Genomic DNA, 5,783 nt, shown 5'->3' on the forward strand with positions numbered 1-5,783 from the left:
GAGTTCTTGTAGCAAGAAGTACATTCTTGAGGATTATCTGTCCTGCATTCTTAGCCCTAGAGTTGGTCCAGGATGCTTATCAGTCAGATGTCAGAGGTCTGGAGAGTGGATGCTAGATGATCTGGATACATGAGTCCTTCAGGGAGTAACCAGAGGTCTACTGTATGATTGGATTTATACTCAGGCATTGATACAGGACTGGAAATTCCAAAATGTTCCCAGGCTAGTTAGGACAAGAATAGGATAATTCTCTCCTACATTAACCTTCATAATGTTAACAATTTTAGCATCTGGTAAGTGGCTCAATTATATCTATTCCCTATCTTCACTCCTTCCTCATAGTTAATGGATGCGACAAGATAGACCAACAAGCAGTTTATTTGGGAGGCAACCCCAGGAAACGAAGGTAGAGGAGTGGGGAAATGAGAGAGGGCAGGGCAGGGGTGAATATAGGGTGTGATAATGAACAAACAGGTTACCGCTGAGGACCACCAACTTCAATCCCAGTGGCCCTTGGGGAGAGTGTGGAGTTTGCCTCAGAATAATCCTATCCCCTGCCTCTAGGAGGCTGGGTTATTTTCTAATTTCCACTCCCCATTAGTTGAAGGCTGCTCTCGGGGCATCAGCTACCCAGTGCTTCCGGTCAGATGGAGAGTGGCCGGAGCTTGCAGTAGGATGACTTCAGCAGGTACCTGGGAGGTAAGGGGAGAGGGGAGATGGGCAGGCACTAAAGTGATACTTGAGCTACCCTCAAAGGATAAACTGCCATTTTGTTTACGATACTGTTTTCAGGTCTTCGATGAAGGCTAAGCCTAATTCTAACAGAGACAGCCACTAATAGCTGTTTCAGCAGACAGACCATTTGCATTTTCTGTCCCTGCACTCAGTTGGAGAACTCTGGGGAGGACTCTGATTGGCCCAGCCTGGGTCTTGTGGCCTGGGCATGGGTACTGTGACTGGCAGCCCTACCCTTCCATGCAGAGTGGGGAAGGAGCAAATCCTAGCCCAGGAAGGAGAGGTGTGCTATTCCCAGCGGGGATGGGCTCTGGACAGACGAAACAATTGATCTCCACTATAAATGCAGAGGTTCTTCAATTTGTTTCTTTTACTTTGTAGATGACAAATAAAACTCCCAGAGGAGCTGCAGTTTAATGAAACAATTTGCATGCCAACATTGAACAAGCCCTACCACAGAACTATTGGCAGGCTTGGAAACATAAACATGAAAAATACATTCCAATGTTTTGTGTTCAGTTTATATAACAACATATGTGAGAGAAGAGAAAGTAATCAAAACGCCAAATAGTTCAAAAGTCATTTATTAATACTCTCTAGCCTGCTTGCCATTCAAGGCAGTGTGGAGAGACCTCAGGCAAGTTATCAAACCTCTCCAAGCCTCAGTTTCCTCATCTGTAAAATGGAGACAATGTGGATACATAGCTCATGGGCTTAGGAGGGTTAAGTGAGGCAAAGGCGTGTGCCCCAGGGAACAGCCCATGGCAACTTCTCAGTAAGTTGTCGTGATGGTGATCAAGATGAATATGATTTTCTTTGACCTCCTTGCAGGACCCTTCCGTGCTCAATCAAGTTGTTCTTCTGCGGCCATGGAGAGGCCAGCTGAAGTCTTTCTGCAGCTCCACAGATTTTGCTCACCACTGCTTGCCAAGGACATCTCTCTCCTCCTCTCCTCATCAAAATTGGAGTTTGTTTTCCAAGCAGATCTGGGAGGCAGGAAAGGTGCTCCAGGCAGGAAGTGGGGAGTGAGGGCAGGCAGAACCTACGCAGACTGTGGGGTGGAGGCATGCGGGGAGGAGGAGGGAGCAGGCTGTGTCCTAACCCAACAGCAAGCCTTGCCAGTGACTTCAGCCCCACAGATCTGGGGAGGGTTTCTCACTGGATGCACACCCGCCATTCTGGGGATCTGTTTCCATCTGCTCATTTTACTGCTGAGTTGTAAAGTGCTAAATGTCATTATCCTCCCTTTCCTTAAACAAGAAAAAAGTTAACAGCCTGAGGAAAGGAGATATTTCACTTCATTTGGCATCCAGCCACCATCGTTCACACAGGGTGCTCCCTAGGGGCCTGATTAGGGACAGGAGAGCCTTGTTCTGTTCTGCTTCCAGCTGCTGGCATCACTCTGTGCAGGCTCTAGGCCGGGCACTGGCAGCTGGCAGCCAGATCAGAGCCCTGGCTGGCCCTTGGCGGAGTAGCCAGCCACCTTCTGAACAACTCAGGCACTGTAATAGGTATCACAACAGAAAGAGAGAATGGGGCCAGAGGAAAGTAATTTGTTCAAGGTTACCATGCTTACTAGGGTATGTTCTGTGTGGGCCCAGAAGCTGAGCTTGAATCAGAAGATAAAAACTATAGAAAAGAGGATTTCAACTCACTAGAAGGACAAACTCAATATAACGAAAAATGGATTGGTTCCTTCAAGAGGCAGTAAGCTGCCTGTCTGCCAGAGGTATGCAAGTGGTTTAGACCCTCCTTTCAGAATAATCACTTGAGAGGAGTCCTCCTTTAGATGGAGAGGCTGGAAGAGGTAATGTCCAGGGTTATTTCCAACTCTGAGATTCTGGAGACCTGTAACTGAAAAATCTCACCTGCTTCCTTTTAACACGTCTTGCTCACACTGGCTAAACAGGAGTTTCTAGCTGCCTGATGTTGGCTTCTAGACACAGAGGAAGGAGTGGGCAGGCAGCTTGAGGTGTGATTTATCTTCATTACTCTGATTATGGGGTCATTAAGGCTTTTACTCTGCAGTGCTACCCTAAGGATCTCCTGCTGCTTCAGCTGTGTGATAGACAGTTGTTCTCCCAGCTGCCCAGTGGGCTGGGGTATTCTGCAGGGCTCAAAATTGTAATTAAATAAAGATCAGCCATCCACTGGTCTTCCCTAACCAGCCTGAGTAACAGTCCTGGGGGACTGCGAGGTCTGGCCTGAGGAGTGGCTTGCTGGAGAGGGGTGGCCAAGGACCAGGTTCTGAGCCTCAGGGACAGCCATCCTCTCCCCCACACTGGGCTGGGGAAAGGCCACTAATATAGGACACAAAGGACTGGTGTGGAGGGGGAGGGTAGCCAGCTCTGCCAGCTAAAACCTTCCACAGCTTCCCGTAGTCTCTACAAGTCTCCACTGCAGCCCACGAGGCCATGCATATGCTGCTGTGCAAGGTCTAGCCTGTGAGCTGCCTGAAGGTAAGGGCAAGTCTATTTGGTTCTCCACTGGAGCCCAGAGCTTGGCACTCTGCTTGGCACTTGACCAGTGCTCAGTAAGTACTAGTTGAGTGAAGGAATGGAAGGGCTGTAATCCTCTTGGACTTGATAGAAAAACTTGGCAAAGGAGGTAGCCTTGAAAAGGCAGAGAACACTGGCCCACAAGTCTGGAAGTGGGGTTCAAGTTTGAATATGTCATCGGTTCATGGCTTGACCTTGGTCGAGTCCCTGCTCTCTTGTCTCAGTTTCCCAACCTGGGCTTCACTTTCCTGAATTAAACAATTGAAGAATTGGCTTAAGGCTGGAGAGGCGGGGGGAGGAAAGCCCATGTTTTCTGGTTGAGTTCTGGGCCTCAAATGTCCTTGGGCTGCAGACCTGGCCCCAACCTTAGGCCTGTGGGCCTGGTGATGGAGTTGCCTGTTTGCAACTGAGGTAGCAACGTCATTGCTGGGAGTTTACTCATTTCAATAACCCAAACTGAACCTGTCTCAGTGCCAAGCCCGGTGCAGGGCCCTGAGGCTTAATCAGGTATAGTTCCTACTGTAAAGAATCCAGCTGGGGCAGGGGTAGGCTGCAGACATGTTGATACAATTATGACCCAAGGAGAAGGAATCAATGTAATAGAGTGGGACACAGGCCCTGAGAGCCCTCCATGCATAAAAGGGAGTGATAATGAGAGCTGGGAGGATTTGGTAAGGCTTCCTGGAGGAGGCATTTTTGAGCCTAGCACTTGGGATAGAAATCATAGGGAAAAAACCAGTGGGGGAATAGGATGTGCAAAGTCACAGAGGAAAAGCAGTTTGGGAACAGAGAGCTAGTGCACTGGAGGAAAAGATGGGGCGAAGGGACAATTCAAGCTGGGGATCACAGACCCAACTCTAGACCACAAATGACACATCTCCCAGGAAGAATCATGTTCCAGGAGGCAGCACAGAGCTGGGCAGGTCTGGTCCAAATTCTGGCTCTTCCCATACTTATCCAAGACTTTGGGCAGGATCTCAGTGTCTTTATCTGTAAAGTGAGGAGTAGAATGCTACTCCCCAGGGCTGTGGAGAGAATTACATGTATGAAGTGCCTAGCACATAGGATCTGTCCTGGAAATGGGCTTTCCTATCTCTTTTTGGCTTTTGGTCAATAGGCAGATACCCCGAGAGAAACTGCAGTGGGTGTTTATTAGTCATTTATACAAATTGTGTGAATGAGGTTATCAGGAAGAAAGTTTATTGAAAAGGTCTGACAGGAGGAAGAGGCAATGGAGGGAGAAACACATTACCTTGCGGACAGGAAAAGCAAGAAAGGAAACAAACTGGGAAGCCTGGGGAGGCAGACAAACTTCACCAACTTCCTCATTGTGCCAGCAAACCATCTTGAATTCAGTTTGTCTGTTTGAGGAAGCAGGAGAAGAAAGAGATGGTTTCCCATCGTGGGTGGAGAAGGGATGGATGGAGGAGTGGACAGGGCTGTGTGTGCTGTGAAGTCACCTTCTGGACTCTGCTACAGTGGAGGTGAGAGGAAGCAGGGAGAGAACGTCACTACCCGAAGTGGGGAGCCATGATGAGCCGTGAGGTGGAACTCAAGGACCTTAGGGTGGCCTCATTGTCCAGATTTCACAGGTACCTGGGACACTATCATTAGTGTTAGAGCTTTATCTCAATGGATATAAGTGCCCCATGTGACAGGTAACACAGAAACACTTAATGCTTTAGTGTTAATTAGTATATTTGTATTTTTCCAAAACTGAAAAATGCTGACAGCAAGTCTGAGGTACAAAGAAGGGGAGGCTAGGAAGTGTGAAGTGTGACCTTGGGCAAGCCATTTCCTTTCGAGAGTTCTCGGTCTTCCCATCTGCACAATGAGCGGTTTGGAATATGTGATCTCTAAGGACTGTACCTCTTAGTCTGTTCGCCATCTGTCACTGGAGACAGGAGAAGTGATGTAGGGGTGTTAGCCTATTCCTGGTTAACATCTGAGGATCAGAGATACGAGCAAAGTAGTGAGTATAACTTTAAAGAAAGGAACAAATGCAAAACAAATTGCAAACCATTATGGGGGTCTTGCCAGTGCAGGTACGTGCAACTAGTTTACCTGCAATCTGGCAAGAACTTAATCTGGAATTTCAGGGTAAGTGGTTCTTGTAGGCAGGGCCACAAAAGTCCTGGTTGGCCATTATAAGATTTGGTAGCAATCAGAATCTAAGCCTTTGACAATAAAATTCCACCTTTAAGGTTGGTTCTATGTCTACGATTCCAAGAAAGTAAAAATTCTGAGATATTCTTCATTCTGTTGTGGAAGGTTCAAGACTGGGAGCAGGTGGCACTCCTGATGGGTGGGCCTCTAGGTTCCCAGAACAGGGAAGTCTGTTGAAGGGTTTTATGCCTTGTCTGGGAGCCTTGCAGAGCACACCGAGCAAGGATGAGGCCTGCCGGAAGACTGCTAGCCAGGTAGGAAAGAGCCCGGAGCACACGGCGTAGACCACTGCCCTGCCCCTTCCTGGCTCACTGTGCAGCTTTGCCCTCTGCTGTGGCCATGGCTTTCTGGCCTGCAGGAGCTGTGAGACCCACGCCAGCCAAC

Source organism: Furipterus horrens, unplaced genomic scaffold (genome assembly GCF_987537825.1).
Source record: "Furipterus horrens unplaced genomic scaffold, mFurHor1.1.pri manual_scaffold_3, whole genome shotgun sequence".
In the NCBI taxonomy this organism is placed as follows: domain Eukaryota; kingdom Metazoa; phylum Chordata; class Mammalia; order Chiroptera; family Furipteridae; genus Furipterus; species Furipterus horrens.